Source organism: Anolis sagrei, chromosome 10 (assembly GCF_037176765.1).
Source record: "Anolis sagrei isolate rAnoSag1 chromosome 10, rAnoSag1.mat, whole genome shotgun sequence".
Lineage (NCBI taxonomy): Eukaryota > Metazoa > Chordata > Lepidosauria > Squamata > Dactyloidae > Anolis > Anolis sagrei.
In genome coordinates, this window is record NC_090030.1 from 17,050,372 (window position 1) to 17,065,313 (window position 14,942).

Sequence of the window (14,942 nt, forward strand, 5' to 3'; positions counted from 1 at the left end):
TGATTCCTCAATTAATGTGATTGTATTGGTATCTGCTGCATTTCCCACCCTCGGCTTATACTCAAGTCAATATGTTTTCTCAGTTTTGTATGGTAAAATTAGGTGCCTCAGCTCATATTCGGGTTGGCTTATACTCGAGTATATACGGTAACCCAGTTTTATAATTGCTAGTAAGCCAAAAATCCAGTATCTATATAAATAAAAATGTTATGTACGTTTGTGCTATTCACAGAACTCAGAAACCACTGGGGCAATTGACACCGAATTTGGACTGAATACGCCTAACAACCCAATGGCGAGGAAGGTCCACGGTGCTTGAATGAAGGACCTTCCTTCTCTCCCTCCCTTCCCTTCTTTCCTCTCTTTCCTTCCTTCCTTTCTTTCCTTTTCTTCTTTCCTTCTCCTTCCTTTCCTTCTTTCCCTCCTTCCCTTCCTTCCTGTCCCTCCTTCCTTCTTCCTTTCCTTCTTTTCCTCCCTCCCACCCTCTCCTTCTTCCTTCCCTTTCTTCATTTCCTTCCCCTTCATTTCCTTCCCTCCCTCCTTTCTTCATCCCCCTCCTTTCTTTCCCTCCTTCCTTCCTTCTCCTCCCTCCCTCCCTGTCCCTCCTTCTTTCTTTTCCTTCCTTCCCTTCTTTCCCTCCCTCCCTTCCTTTTTCCTTCCTTCATGTCCCTCCTTCCTTCCTTCTTCCTTTCCTTCTTTCTATGTAAGATATAAATACAATATTAAATGGAAGGGAGAATCAAGAAGTAACGAGAGTAGGAGGGAAGGAAGGAAGGAGAGATCTTCTGGGGAGGCCCTGCTCTCGACCCCGCCTCTATCACAAGTGAGGTTGGCGGGGACGAGGAGCAGGGCCTTCTTGGTGGTGACCCCCCACCTGTGGAATTCGCTCACCTGTGAAATTAGATCAGCGACATCACTCCTTTCCTTCAGGAAAAAACTGAAAACATGGATTTGGGACCAGGCATTCGGACAATCGTGCAGATAAAGAAAGGACTTTGAGAATGGCCAGGAAATGACTAATGGAATGGAATTTGGAACTTCCTTCCTTTCTTTCCTTTTCTTCTTTCCTTCTCCTTCCTTTCCTTCTTTCCCTCCTTCCCTTCCTTCCTGTCCCTCCTTCCTTCTTCCTTTCCTTCTTTTCCTCCCTCCCACCCTCTCCTTCTTCCTTCCCTTTCTTCATTTCCTTCCCCTTCATTTCCTTCCCTCCCTCCTTTCTTCATCCCCCTCCTTTCTTTCCCTCCTTCCTTCCTTCTCCTCCCTCCCTCCCTGTCCCTCCTTCTTTCTTTTCCTTCCTTCCCTTCTTTCCCTCCCTCCCTTCCTTTTTCCTTCCTTCATGTCCCTCCTTCCTTCCTTCTTCCTTTCCTTCTTTCTATGTAAGATATAAATACAATATTAAATGGAAGGGAGAATCAAGAAGTAACGAGAGTAGGAGGGAAGGAAGGAAGGAGAGATCTTCTGGGGAGGCCCTGCTCTCGACCCCGCCTCTATCACAAGTGAGGTTGGCGGGGACGAGGAGCAGGGCCTTCTCGGTGGTGATCCCCCACCTGTGGAATTCGCTCACCTGTGAAATTAGATCAGTGACAACACTCCTTTCCTTCAGGAAAAAAACTGAAAATATGGATTTGGGACCAGGCATTTGGACAATCGTGCAGATAAAGAAAGGACTTTGAGAATGGCCAGGAAATGACTAATGGAATGGAATTTGGAACGCTGAGCATGTGAATAGTTATTATATGATGTGATGTATATTGATTGTTATGATTGTTTTAACTGTGATAATTGTTTTAACTATGGTTTTGTACACTATGTATAATTTTTGTATAGGCATCGAATTGTGCCTTTTGTAAGCCGCCCTGAGTCCTCCCTCGGGGGTTGAGAAGGGCGGGGTAAAAGTACCTGAAATAAATAAATAAGCAGGGAGGGAGGGAAAGAAAGAAAGAAAGAAAGAAAGAGAAGTAAGGAAGGAGAGAAGGAAATAAAAAAGTGAAAGGAAAAAGAGAGGGAAGGAAGGAGAGAAGGAATAAAAGATAGGGAAGGAAGGAAGTATGTAACCAAAGAACAAAGAAAGGGAGGAAAGAAATAGGTAGAGATGGAGGAAAGAAGAGAGATAGGGAAAGAAAAAGAGGAAAGGAAGGAAAGAGGGAAGGAAGGAGAGAAAGAGGAAGGGAAGGTTGGCCACAGCAACGCGTGGCGGGTACAGCTAGTTTACTATAAAGCTTTGAAATCTCTCACCTCTTAAGAAAAGGTGGACTATGCAATGCTTCCTCCTATCTCCAATTGCCTGACATTTCCCCCCTTGATATTGTCCTCTCATCTCTTTAGACACTGAAAGGAAGAGTGGAGGGAAGGAGGCCTCCTCTAAAGATCTGCATGTTCTTTTGGGTTCCGATTAAACCCAGCAATTGTTCATTAAAGCAGTGTTTGCGACCGAATCCCTCCTCCTGGGGCCATGCCGGATGAAAGAAGCATTTCAGGTCTCAGATTGGATTTGATTTCTTTTTGCTCAGCAGCCAGCTTTTCAGTTTAATGGCCCGCCTTCCTTCTCCCTCTCCATCCACCTTAATCCTGGAGGTCGCCGGGGTATATTTCTCTCAGTGGCACACTTCATTAGCAATTCACCGCAAGGGTGTCAGGAACATACTGCTTCTGAATAATTGAGCATGCTTTCCAGCAACTGGCCTGCTGTGGGTTGATACGCTAAAGTCCCCAGAACTTTCTTCGGTCACACGGACCAATGATTGTGCGCTCGGCTTTCCACAGAGCAGGAAATTTCACTTCCACATTAAGACTTCCCTTCTTCTCTTTCCTCCCAATCTAGCGTTCCAGCCACAGACGGATGCACAAGGATAAACTGGCTAGAGTGCCTACTTTTTCCAAGTATCCACTCCAGTGAATCTCCTTCTTCCACACTTCTCCAAACTGCCCCACTTTCAATGGGAGATTTAATTTAATGGGGGAGAAATAATAACACACCATTTTTTAAAAAACCTGCTGATTTTAGCCCTTTAAATGCTACAGAGGCTAAAATCATATTAATGTAATCTTTGGTTGGCTTCACACCTCCATCAGTACTTTTTATCTCCCTCCGAGAAGCGCTTGAGTCTTGTGAATATGTATCTTATCATGCTGTCATGGTGTTGGCTTCGGAGAGAGAGGATTAACCCTTCAGCCAAGGTGACAAAAACAGGGCGTTGCATCGCCATTTAGGAGCCGGAGAGAGAAAGAAAAAATATGTCACCAAAAAAGAAACAATAAAATGGAAGGCAAAAGGAAAAGGGGAAAACCATGTTTATGAATCGACTGACACATTCAAGAAGTTGACACACACACACACATCTATCTATATAATAAAAGTGAATGTTTGTATGTGGAGGGCAGACGTAGGGTGGAGTGAGGTGTATGTGGCAGCTTTCTGGTGTGAGATAATTGGTTGCCTACAAGGGGACACCCAAATATTTTACCATCATGTGGGAGGCTTCTCTCATGTCCCTGCATTGGAAGTCACCACGCTCCCCAGATTTGAACCGCCAACCTTTCGGTCAGCAGTCCTACCGGCACAAGGGTTTAACCCATTGCACCACTGGGAGCTGTAGTTTGGTGAGACACCAGCAGAAAAGGTCAAAGACCTTACAAAATGACACCCCCAGGATTCCATATACGGTTCTGGCCCGGCGTACCTGTCCGAACGTATCTTCTTCTATGTCCCACCTAGGAGTTTAAGATCTTCTGGGGAGGTCCTGCTCTTGGCCCCACCTCTGTCGCAAATGCACTTGGCGGGGATGAGGGGCAGGGCCTTCTCGGTAGTGGCCCCCCACCTGTGGAATTCACTCCCCGGTGAAATTAGATCAACGTCCCTCCTTTCCCTTAGAAAGAAGTTAAAAATGTGGATGTGGGACCAGGCCTTCGGGTAATCTTGCTGACAATGACAGTGACAATGATGACAATCACTATGGAAATGGACTGTGGACATGCTTGATGGAGTCTCTAACTACAGAATTCAGCTCAGATAAGGCCACCAGGCTGTTACTGAAACAGAAACAGATTTTAATTAATTGATGTGATTTAATGTTTTAAATGTATGTATTTATTGGATTTTATTATGTACTAGCCGTCCTCTGCCATGCATTGCTGTGGCCCAGCCTGGTGATCTGGAAAATAAAACAATGAGAAAGTTGGTTTCTAATATTTGTAATTTCTTTATACTTGTGGGTAAACAGTATTTGATTATGTTTTCTTGCACTGGTGAAGGGAGTTGGACTGGATAGCCTTAAATATTTTCTATTGGTCATAGGGGTTCTGTGTGGGAAGTTTGCCCCAATTCTATCATTCGTGGGATTCAGAATGCTCTTTGATTGTAGGTTAACTATAAATCCCAGCAACTACAACTCCCAAATGATGGTCACACCTTGGGTTAGTAGGTGTCCTGTGGCCAAATTTGGCGGCAATTCGTCCAGTGGTTTTTGAGTTATGTTAATCCCACAAACGAACGTTACAATTTTATTTATATAATCTAGCCATCCCTAGCCACGCATTGCTATGGCCCACATGGGGGTTTTGTGTGGGAGGTTTGGCCCTATTCTATCGTTGTTGGGGTTCAGAATGCTTTTTGATTGTAGGTGAATTATAAATCTCAGCAACTACAACTCCCAAATGTCAAGATTCTATTTCCCCCAAACTCCACCATTGTTCACATTTGGGCATATTGAGTATTCGTGTAGTTTGGTCCAGATCCATCATTGTTTGAGTGCACAGTGATCTCTGGATGTAGGTGAACTACATCTCCAAAACCAAAGGACACTGCCCACCAAACCCTTACAGTATTTTCTGTTGGTCAGGGCAGTCCTGTGTGCCATATTTGGTTCAATTCCATCATTGGTGGAGTTCAGAATGCTTTTTGATTGTAGGTTAACTATAAATCCCAACAACTACAACTCCCAAATGACAAACTCAATGTTTTTGAGTGATGATCACTCCTTGGGTTAGTAGGTGTCTTGTGGCCAAATTTGGCGGCAATTCGTCCAGTGGTTTTTGAGTTCTGTTAATCCCACAAACGAACGTTACATTTTTATTTATATAGATATATCTGAAATAAATACATAAATAAATACATAGCATTGAGCCACCCAACTACATTAATTCTACAATGTAGAGCCATCCCTAGATATCTATTTGGTTTGAAACATCATGGATGGCATTTTCTGACTGTTCTCTCCCTTTTCTTTATTCATGTGAGTTTAAATCAAAAGGAAATGTACAACAAAAATAACCTGCTTTATTAGGAAGATGAAAAAACATCCCACCTTTGGAAGAGGCAGGGCACCTACCAGGTATCACAGGCAAAGTGTTCCCACAGGGGGCATCCAATGGGCTTCTTTACATTTCGGATGTGTATATTTGTGTGCATGTGTGTGTTTAACCGAAGCTTTGATGTTTGCTTCCATAAACCCAAAGGAGTTGCATAAATCTCACTGCGGCTGAGATTAGCATGAGAATGCACAATGCAGCGCATTAAATAGCTCCCTTTGATCCCACTCCCTAATGGATAGTCGTAGGTGGAGATTTACGACCCCATGCAAAGTTAATAGACGGAGTATAAAAATGTTGTGCTGGTTAAACAGAAAGAACAAGCATTATGCGTGGCATGTAAAGATATGCAAAAAGGGGAGCTCTGTCAGGAAGAAAGGCCCCACTGCCCGTATTTGACAACAACAACCTCGATTTTCTTTGCAGGCCCTTTTTGATCTGTGAGAAGCAGGGGACCAGATACAGCAAAGGAATGATTACACACCTACGCACAATGTCTTTGTGGGTTTTAATGACTGGTAAATACGATTGGCTTCCTTTTTTAACTTAAGAAGAAAAGCTACAACTGTGTGGTTATCGCTCTGGAAGTGGTAACATCCATTAGCTGCTACATTGGAGTGCTCATCCACCAAATTCATCCATACAAAATGATAGTTCATTGAGACTGGTGTCTTGGGCCTTGAATTGGAGTTGTCACTCAGAGCACGTCATTGCAGGAGATTATGGGGTCAACCCAGGGGGATCCTTGTCATGAAGAGAAATCCTTGTAATTTCCCAAAAATGGTAACACCACTGTGTTGGTGAAGGCTTTCATGGCCAGAATCACTGGGTTGCTTTTTGGGCTGTATGGCCATGTTCCAGAAGCATTCTCTCAGGAACAGCTAATCACCTCTCAACAAAGAATGGCCGGGCAGTAAGAAGCCAGACCTTGAAAACTGCCAGGCCATCAAATGCTAATCAAGGTGGCCAATTGAAACATTCACACCTACCTCCAACAGACAAGTTCTTCCTTCCACTCTGGACATTCCAACAGACTGTCATGTATCATGTTCTGCAGTTGATGGTGGTTGGTGGTAGTAGGCCTAGCAGTTGGTGATGGAAGGGTTAATGTAAGTCTATGTTATAAAGGGTTGAGTAATCTGTAAGTAAGAGTTCACGGGTGAAAGCAATTAAGGGTGGAGGTATGCAAGAGATAAGTTGCAGCTGGGTGTTTCTGGATATAAGGAGCTAGGCTTGGGACTGATTTTCAGGAGAAAAATATTTGTTTTATTTTGGTGATAGATGCTGCTGGTTTCCCCCCAGGTTTATAGATTTTTGGTATCCTGACCTATCTCTTGATCCCTTGGAACTCTGGATCCTTGAGTCTTTGTACTGGCTTTTGACTACAATATAGACTCTATAAATACCTGGGCTTTGCTCATTGAACTCTCGGTAGAAAGTAAGTCCTGCTTTAATTAAATTATTTAACACAAACTGGGAGTTTGTTTGGTTCATCTCTACCTGAATAAGGCAGAACCCTGGCAACATGATACAGACCCCACAACTTCTGAGTATACCTGCCATAGATGCAGGCGAAATGTCAGGAAAGAATGCTTCTGGAACATGGCCATACATCTCGAACAACTTACAGCAACCCGGTGACACCACTTTTTTCCAGGTCAATACATTGTGTAAATAGGCCTGGTGCTAATGAGACTGGAATCTCTCTCAAATCCAGTTGTAGGTTGCATGTGTTGGGTTTCATCCCTGGATCGCACAAGTCTCCAGTTCTCAATGAGTAGCTAGACTTAGATATAGAATTAGAGTGAAGGATTCCTTTCCCCACATTCCTATGCATGCTTTTCCCAGAAAGGTCTTTGCCTTACTCTTCTTGCTTGCCACTATCTCCTCCCTCTTTGAAGATGTAGCAATGGAATCTCTGTGAGGGATGAGGCAACTTCCTCTTTAAAGGTATTTTTATTGCACTGACTTGTTGGCCATGTTGTCATTCTCCCTTTTGACTCTTTCTCTTCTGCCTTTGTCTTCCAGTGAGGACATATTTTTGCCATTCTCTAGGCAAAATGTAGCTGCATGGATACTTTTGATATTCTATCCTTTTACCTTCCTTAGAAGATGAGCTTAGACCCTTTTCTATCTAGAATGGATTTATTTTTTACTTCAATATATATATATATATATATATATATATATATATATGAACCTAAAGTTGTCACTCTGCAATCCTGATCCATCCTCTTGAATGAAAGATTACCCAGGAACAAAAAATTGTGTTACATAGTGTTATCCCAATTACTGCATTTGTATGCTTCAGGACCTTGGATAGCTCCTTGAAATTACAGAGCACGTTGCCTATCTCTCTGATATGGAAACCATCATTTTTCTCTACTTTCATTATTTTAATTGCAAGTATAAGGACACAAAGTCCACCAAGGTATGTATAGGTATGCTTTATTGATTAGCCCAAATCAAAATATTTGACAAACACATACAGCATACAACCCACAGTACAACAAAGGTTAAATAAACAAGCTGTTAATAATGGCTGAAACACCTGATCCAATGTATGTGAACACTTTGCTTCTTTGTCTTTCACTAATTTTGCTCCCTTCTAGGCTGAAAAGGAGTTCTAGGGGACATCAAAGTTCTCCCATTTCTGAGTTATTCTGGTTCAGTTTTCATAATGTTTACCATCCAATGGCAACATTCACAAATGGTGGTATCAAGACATTGTGACCAGTCATACTCAATCTTGTATAGCTATTATGATCAACTATCAGAAATTATTTTTACTTATTTTAACATCCATACCAATGCCCTGGAATTTGCTTTGTGAAATACCAGGAATTACTAGCCTATTGGGGAAAGCAATTGTCCCCCTTTGTGTGTTTATTGAAACAACGGATCCCGCTAAGCCATCACAGTTGGCCCTTAGTGTGAACAGAGCAACACCCACACTGATTGCCGCTTGTATTCACCACACCGGACTCTATACTTAGTTGTGCTCTGCATAGTTCTGCGATACACCTCCAAGCTATTATTTGTGTGGCTTGATCTTTTAACTTGACTTCGTAAAAACAAAGCAAAAAAGAAATCCCACCACCCTCCCAAAAAAAGCATACAGAAGACATCCCACATGCACAATTGCACTCAAAAATACTGACATCCCACCTCTATGAGTAGTACAGAACTGTATATTACCACCACCACCCCTCTACACACACATATACATACTCCAAAGTAACTTTGTTTTCCCCTTTGGTCACTCTCAAAATGGCATCTTTTCTGCCACCATTTTGTGCAGAACCACACAGGAAAATGGAAGCATTTGGACTTACTCTGTTGGGAACAGTTGTAGACACCAAGGAAGTTCAAATAGATAATTTGTATCTGGCCTCCATTCAATTGCATGCCCCTGATTATTCTTGTGATGACAGAGCTGACTTCTCCAATGCAACCTACTTCCTGGAAGACCTGCCCACAATCTCCCCTGAACCTTCAACCTTTAAGAGGGACTTGGTGAAGACCAGTTTACATCCCAGAACCTGAGTATAACCTAAGATGCTAATCTGGAAATCAGCCTTCACTATAAAGGCACTTCATAGATGTCACACAACCTTTTCATCCTTTTCAATGTACCCTGGTGGGCAAGAAGTAGACTTTATTCTAAAATTGCCAACCCACCACTTATAATGTCCATCTGAAACCACAAGTAAGAAAGATGAACAGGTGAGTAAGGGGACAGCCAACAATGAAGCCAATGATGGGAAGTACTAGAGCTGAAAACATAGGCAGGTGAGTTGACTCATTATTAAGTTTGAAGCAGATCTGTTTTTAGCCATTTCCTTCAGCCAATTTGGAGTGTTGAGGTGCCCATAATGGCAAGGGACCAGCCATCACAAATTCCCATTCATAACAGGACCACGTGGCAGCAGGCCCGTAGCCAGGATTTCGATTCGGGGGTGGGGTGGGGGCTGAGTTGGTTTCGGGGGGGGGGGGGGCTGAGTCTGAGTGAAAGAGGGTCTAGCCTAGCAAACCTTTTGTATCGTTACCCCAATACCCCCATGCATATGGGATATATTGAGTATGGTGATCAGATCATGATATGAATAAACATAACAGTTTAAATAATGCACCAGTAAGGCCTTTTCACGAACCACCATAAGAATTTCGGGGGGGGGGGTGAAGCCCCCCAAGCCCCCCCCCCCCCTCCCCCCGGCTACATGCCTGCGTGGCAGCCAATCTCGGCTCCTCCTCCCTTATTCGGCACCACAGTTTAATATTTTTTTATTTTCTTTTGCTCTTCTTTATTTTTCTTGATTCTTTAGTGGGATTGACTGGGAGTAGGGGGTGTTTAGGGACAGGTGGGGGGCGGGGGGCTTGGGAAAGTCGCCTTTTAGCTTTTTTTTTCTCCCTCCTTACCCTCCTTCAAATATTTCTAAAAGATTATTATTATTATTATTATTATTATTATTATTATTATTATTCCCAGCAAACAAAAAGAAAACCCTCATTCTTTGAAAACTACTACCTCCTAGTTACCTCTCCTCTAGAGTTAAATACAAATAGATTTAAGGAAGCATTAAACCCAGAGACTGAAGTGTGCCCACTCCAGACAGGGCCTGCAGTAGAGAGAAAAAGCGGGGTTTTTTTTAAGGAAGCCCAGGGAGATAGCTCCAGGTCATTAGCTCTTTCTTCCCTGGGAGATGGGAAGCCTTCTTAAAAGCCTTAGAAACCTGTGTGCAGGGAGAAACACCTTTAACAAAGCATTAAACCTGGTCTCCTCTACAGACAGAAGGGAAAGGATCCCAGAAAGAGTGTTTTCATAACTCCGATTCTTTTAATCCAGGTCTTAATGAAGGATATGGAAGGCGAGACTGTGGGAAATCCCCCTCCCCATCATGGGCCGGATAGGGTGCTGACACCCAGGTTCACTTGAAGGAAAAAAGGAAAGGCTCCCAGGAATGAAAAGGGGAGCCAAGTAAGTTCCCCATTTCTGCCAATGGGTTGGATCTAGCCGCATTTTTCGGACCAAAAATGGCTATCTGGCTACCCACCCATTTTCGGGAAAATGGATATGGGGGGTCTACCAGTATCCGGCCAGAAGAAATGGATCAAGGTTTAGTAAAAATGTACAAACCTACTCATCTCTTCTTCTTTTCATGGGGTGCTCAAGGATGGCCTCACCTTCTCCAGGATCCCATAAAGCTGCAGAAGGAAGAAACAGAAGTGAATCATAGATATAACCATATAGTGGGGCGAGTGGTAAGATCATTAAATCCAGAGTCCAAAATTACCTAAGTGTGTCACCTGGCATCTCTAGAATTTTTTAAAGGACACTTCTGACTATAAATCTTGCTGAATGCCATTAAATCAATACGTGTCCGAGGACAGCTTTGTGACAACTTTTATTTGTTTATTCATTAGAGGATTTATGGCCCAGCTTTCCAGCTTTTCCAACATGGAAGGACTTAAGGAGGCTTACAGAGGTAAAATTAATTAATGCATAAAAGCAACAATCCATCATCCATTTTTAGAAGAAAAAAAGAAATGTTCTGCCTTCATTTGGAGCCGACTTTTCACTCTTGATACTGAAGGGCAAACATTGAATTCTCCACTAGATAACTCTAGCTCTAGGAAAGAAAGTGGAATCAAATGCTAGATGCAGAATGTGGGGTGCTTGGCTCGATAGGTGTGAAAAAGATCTTGGAGTCTTCATGGACAATTTATTTATTTACTGTATTTCAAGGCACCTTGCATATATAGGCAACAATTAGATGCCTAATAATAATAATAATAATAATAATAATAATAATAATAATAATGTGTTATTGTTATTATTATTATTATACTGACACAAAAACACAGTATGTCACAGCATACGAAATTCAGCATATAGATCTCGTTTGCTGTGACATACTGTGTTTTTGTGTCAGTAAAATAATAATAATAATAATATCAATAACAACAAAAACAACAACACTTTATTTATATTCCGCCCCTCTCACCTTGAAGGGGACTCAGGGCAGATCACAGTACACATACACAGCAAACATTCAATGCCACTTTGTATAGACAATACACAGGCAGTCAGAACAGAAGGAGGTGCCATGGAAGGTTGGGCTTGAGTCCAGGGGGTGCTGTTGCTCTATCCTCTATGACGAAGAGCTGTCAGGGCTTCCTCCTTCCTTTTGGTCACCCAGCATTTTCTGGTCTTTCTTTATAGCGTCGCAAAACACCTCCCCCGCGTTTTAGCGGTACCTAATTTCTCTAATCACAGCTAAAGCTGTTTTCGAATTGCTTAGGTAAACAATGAGTTAGGCTGACTGTTGGCAGCTCACGTCGACCCAGGGATTTGAACTTGCAACTTTTTGGTTGGTAGATCTTATAATTGCTGATGATTTACCAGCTGTGCTAAACTTCCAGCCCCCAAAAACACACAAAATAAAAACAAAAGCATTATAACAATTATTAAAACATATAAAACCTTAAAACAAGTTATGTAAAATCACACAATACAATATTGCAGTCCGCGGCCATCCCAATTTGTCATTGCACTATTTCATCTTTTCTTATTGCACAGATAGATGACTCAATGAATGCTTGATTGAACATCCTCATTTTTAGCCTTTTCCTAAAGGTTAGGATGGAAGGAGTTGATCTAATTTCACAACAAGTTAAACATGAGCCAACAATGTCATGTGGCAGATTAAAAAGTCAATAGGATTTTGGCCTGCATCAATAGGAGTCTAGTGTCTAGATCCAGGGAAGTCATGCTACCCATGCTCTATTCTGCCTTGGTCAGACCACACCTGGAACCACACTGTGTCCTGTTCTGGGCACTGCAATTGAAGGGAGATGTTGTCTCTAAGATGGAATGTGTCCAGAGGAGGGCGACTCAAATGCCCATCAAACCCTTTCAGTATTTTCTGCTGGTCATAGGAGTTCTGTGTGGGAGTTTGGTTCAATTCCATCATTGGTGGAGTTCAGAATGCTCTTTGATTGTAGGTGAACTATAAATCCCAGCAACTCCCAAATGACAAAATCAATCCCCTCCACCAACCCCACCAGTATTCAAATTTGGGCATATTCAATTTGGGCAGGTATTTGTGCCAAATTTGGTGCAGTGAATGAAAATACATCCTGCATATCATATACTAGCCATCCCCTGCCATGCCTTGCTGTGGCCCAGTCATATGTGGGTGTATATATTTGTGTATTTGTGTATTTATGTGGTTATGTGCATACTTTGTAAGCTTTTTAAGTCTCTTCCGCTGTGTTTCTCAGTGTTGTTATGAGTGATGGTCACTCGTTGGCCTGATAGGTGTATTGTGTCCAAATTTGGTATCCATTCGTCCAGTGGTTTTTGAGTTATGTTAATCCCACAAACGAACATTACATTTTTATTTATATAGATTCACATTACAATTCATAACAGTAGCAAAATTACAGTTATGAAGTATAAGTATAATTTTATGGTTGGGGATCACCACAACGTGAGGACTGTTTGAAGGAGTCACAGCATTAGAAAGGTTGAGAAACACTGCACTACCTGAATGTTGGTGTGTCACCAAACGCCAACTCGCAGGATTCCATAACATTGAGCCATGAGTTAAAGCTGTGTCAAACTGCATTCATTCTTCTGTGTAAATACACCGCTAGAGGCATGGGTTCCATCCAGCACGGAATAAAATGTCTCCAACGTTTCTATGCATGATGCAACTACAGAAAATAAGTCTAGGTTCTGGCAGGGGAGGCCTTTCCGTCCTCCCTTGAGAAGAACCCCCACTTTGTTCCAATTTAGAAAATGCATGCGTGACTGATGCCAAAATGGGATGAAATCAGCGCTGGCGGAGAGGTTAAGGAGGAGGGTGGTTAATCAGGAGAGTAAAGATTGTAAGAAATAATGTTAACCAGGCCCTTTTTGTTACAGCCGAAGCTGGAGCACTGCGTGGATAAAGTGTGTACATAAAGTTTTATAACAGAGCTCTAACTCAAAACCTCTGACATTTATAATACATTTCCATTACCGTGGGCTCTAAATTGCCTATATGTCTTTTACATTAAAAATAAATGGATCCAACTAGGCAGCTAAAAGGCTTGATAGCAAGCAATTCTAGGCAACAGTATCAAGCTGAACATATCTATAATTTTGAGTTTCAACCAAGGAAGGAAGTAGAAGGTATACAGGTTTGGTTGGTAAGGAATAAGGGCAGGATTCATTGGGGTGAATTTTGGGTTCCAGGGGCTGCTCATGAACCCCCAAAGCTGGGTTGCTCCATATTAACCAACCAGTTTAAGCAGTTTCCTTTCCCACTGGGAGGAGGTGTTTTGTTAACCTAATGGATCTTGGTTACCCTTTTGAGACCAAGTTGTCCCAAAATCGTTGACATCACAAGAGGGTTTCCAATGTTGACTTGTAGCATCCATAGCAATAGAGCATGGATCCACTTTGGGGTTGGGACCAAGCTTTCAATCCTGTTAAAGTGATAGGATTCAACATCTTTACTAATTCTTCTAAAGATCAGATTAAGTGCAGGTCTGTGAGCTGCAGGCCTAGTCTGTCTTCCCAGATAAAATAATGATAATGATAATAATAATACCGTATAAACACAATCCAGAGCAGAAGAGAAAACTGGCAAAAGAGGGCTCTCCGTGGACAGTTTCTGGGAAAAACTGAGAGCCAAATTGACAAAGAAAGAACGTGGCCATGGCTCACAAATGGTACTCTGAAAAAGGAGACCAAGGAGGGCCTGATTCTGGCAGCCCAAGAACAAGCCATTAGAACCAATGCCATCAAAGCCAGAATTGAAAAGTTGATGACAGGTCCCAAGTGTAGACTCTGCAAGGAAGCAGATGAAACAATAGATCACATCCTAAGCTGCTGCAAGAAGATTGCGCAGACAGACTACAAGCAAAAGCATAACACTATTGCTCAGATGATTCTTTGGAACTTGTGCCACAAATACCATCTGCCTGTGACAAAGAACTGGTGAGATCACAAACCAGAAAAAGTTACAGAAAATGAGGATGTCAAACTCCTCTGGGACTTCCGGATTCAGACAAACAGAGTTTTGGAGCACAATCCTCCTGACCTCACGATCATGTTAAAAAACAAAGTATGAATTGTCAATGTTGCAATCCCAGGTGACAGCAGGATTGAAGAGAAACAACTGGACAAGCTGGCACAATTTGAGGATTTAGAGATTGAACTGCAAAGACTCTGGCGCAAGCCAGTCAAGGTGGTCCCAGTGGTGATCAGCACACTGGGTGCAATGCCTAAAGACCTTGGCCTGCACTTAAACACAACTGGCGCTGACAAGATTACCATCTGCCAGCTGCAAAAGGCCACCTTACTGGGATCTGCACGCATTATTCACCGATATATCACACAGTCCTAGACACTTGGGAAGTGTCTGACATGTGATCCAATACAACAGACAGAAGAGTGTCTTGCTGTGGATTCATCTTGTTCTGTTTCAAATAGTAATAGTAGTAGTAGTAGTTGTAGTAGTAATAATTTATTTGTATCCCACCACTATCTCCCAGAAGGGATTCGGGGCAGCTCACAAAAAGCACTCAGTAGTACAACAATATACAAAATACAGCCACATACATAGAGATAACAAAATAAGTTTATA